This window comes from Capricornis sumatraensis, chromosome X, assembly GCF_032405125.1.
Source record: "Capricornis sumatraensis isolate serow.1 chromosome X, serow.2, whole genome shotgun sequence".
NCBI lineage: Eukaryota > Metazoa > Chordata > Mammalia > Artiodactyla > Bovidae > Capricornis > Capricornis sumatraensis.
Genome location: NC_091092.1, coordinates 119834210 through 119836832, shown reverse-complemented (window position 1 = coordinate 119836832; position 2623 = coordinate 119834210). Strand labels below are relative to the sequence as shown.

General features: G+C 46.6%; 1 pseudogene; it reads left to right on the top strand.

Moving 5' to 3' along the window:
• Positions 1-1353: 1353 nt before the first annotated feature.
• LOC138071928 (melanoma-associated antigen B5-like) lies at positions 1354-2330 on the top strand (annotated as a pseudogene).
• Positions 2331-2623: the final 293 nt, after the last annotated feature.

Here is a 2623-nt window from a genome sequence, read left to right as displayed (position 1 = left end):
AAACCAGCTTGAACATCTGGTAGTTCATGGTTCATGTACTGCTGAAGCCTGGCTTGGAGAATTTTGAGCATTACTTTACTAGCGTGTGAGATGAGTGCCTTTTTGAGGTAGTTTGAGGATTTTTTGGCATTGCCTTCCTTGGAATTGGAATGAAAACTGACCTTTTCCATACATGACTACTGGAAAAACCATAGCTTTGACTAGATGGGCCTTTGTCAGCAAAGTAATGTCTCTGCTTTTTAATATGCTATCTAGTTTGCTCATAGCTTTTCTTCCAAGGAGCAAGGGTCTTTTAATTTCATGGTTGCAGTCACCATCTGCCATGATTTTGGAGCCCAAGAACATACAGTCTCTCACTGTTCCCATTGTTTCCCCATCTATTTGCCATGAAGTGATGGGACTGGATGCCATGATCTTAGTTTTTTAAATGTTGAGTTTTAAGCCAACTTTTTCACTCTCTCTCACCAAGAAGCTCTTTGGTTCTTCTTTGCTTTCTGCCATAAGGGTGGTGTCATCTGCATATCTGAGGTTATTGATGTTTCTCCCAGCTATCTTGATTCCAGCTTGTATTTCATCCCCCGTGGGATTTCATATAAGTTAAATAAGCAGAGTCACAATAGATCACAAAAAATCTAGGCCCCACGTTTTTCATTCAGAACTTGCAGGCTCAGGGCAGGACTGTCAGGCTGAGGCTGACAATCCACATCAAATCTGAGAGAGAAGAGTATGAGGTTAGTATGACGTTGCAGCCACCATTCAGCAGAGCGGAAGCATACCAGGTACCTCCTGGCGACCAGGTGAGCATCCTTAATGAGAATTGAGGACCCGAGCAGCCCCTGAAGGAGAGGGTTCCACATAGCTCTCAGTTGGGTATCCTCCGACAGAGAGAAGGGCTAAGGAACACCTTCACTTCCTCCCCTGGGGTCTCAGGGAAGTGCTGACTTTGGTTTTAGGTGTCATCTTCAAAGCATCAGAAAAGAGGAGGCTCTAGACCTGCCAACAATTGACTATATGACTGTGATGACCCTGACTATACACTGAGAATACCCTCAAACCCAGATCAGAGGCTCCCTACTGGCAGCCCCTGCTGTCACCCTTGAATACCCCTAGCAGGGTTGGCAGGCTGCATTCTAAGGCTCTAATATCCTCCACAGTTTTCTCAGGGGACAGGCTGATCAAAACAGAAGCCTTGAGAGGTCCTCGACCAGTGCCCCAAGGGCCCTGCAATGGTGGCCTTGGTTAAAGCCAAGGTGGCATCTCCCTGCTCAGGTGCTTACAGCATCTTATTCTCCTTCCTCCAGGTGTCCGTGACTTCTGAGCTCCTGTCTATACTCCTTCCTGCTGTCCCTGACCATGCCTCGAAGTAAGAAGAGTAAGGCCCGTGGTGGTGATAAATGCCCCCAAGCCCAAGGCAAGACCCAGAGTTGTGGGGGTGCTCAGGCCATAGCAGCAGCAGAAGAGGAGTCCACTACCTCCTCTCTTCAGTGTGAGGATACTACCCAGAGTCTGCCTGGTGCTGAGTCATGTAGCGCTTCGCAGGAGCCTCAAAGAATACCAACCATCACCGGTGCTGCAGTCTTTTCTTACACTAGATCTAGTGAAGCATTCGATGGCCAATATAAGTATAGGGCACTTGCCTATGAGGCTCCACCCTTCACTGAGACCCCAGGAACTGACTGTTTAACCAGGAAAGCTAGCTTGTTGGAGCAGTTCCTTCTGTACAAGTATGAAATGAAGCAGCTCATGATGAAGGAAGACATGCTGAAGATTATCCACCAAAGCCACCATGACCGATTTGCCGAGATTCTCAAGAGAGCCTCTGAGCGCATTGAGCTAGTCTTTGCGGTAGAGCTGAAGGAAGTCGACTCAGTTGTTCCCTGCTATAATCTGGTCAGCAAATTGAAACTCCCCAACAATGGGAGGGTGCGTGGCGGAAGGGGTTTACCCAAGACTGGTCTCCTGATGAATCTCCTGGGTATGATCTTCCTGAAGGGCAACTGTGCCGCTGAGGAAGACATCTGGAAATACCTGGGTACGATGCGAGTGTATGCTGGAAGAAAGCACCTTATCTATGGAGAGCCCAGAAAGCTCATCACCAAAGATTTAGTGAGGCTGAAGTATCTGGAGTACCGCCAGGTTGCCAACAGTGATCCTCCACGTTATGAGTTTCTCTGGGGCCCAAAAGCACATCTTGAAACCAGCAAGATGAAAGTCCTGGAATTTTTGGCAAAGGTCAATGATGCTGTTCCCAGTGACTTCCCCACTTATTATGAAGAAGCTTTGCGAGATGAAGAAGAGAAAGCCCAAGGCATGCATGCAGCCAGGCCTGACACTACTGTCAAAGTCAGTACACCTCCCAGGGACACGCTCAATATTATCATCCCACCCGTAAGGAAGTATGTGAAGTTTTTACCCCCAGACAGGAAAATATAACATCACAATAGGGATTATATTCTTGGAAATGTGAAAGAATCCCCTAGCAAAATATTTAGGATAATGGAATAGAAAACAAGTAAAACATGGTCAATGTTAGTTTTTCTTGTTCCTCTTAGTCTTTGGCTTTGTTAAAGTAATTGATCTGTAGTCTGAGTTCCTTAGTGTCTTCAAGAAAGTAAGAGAAATA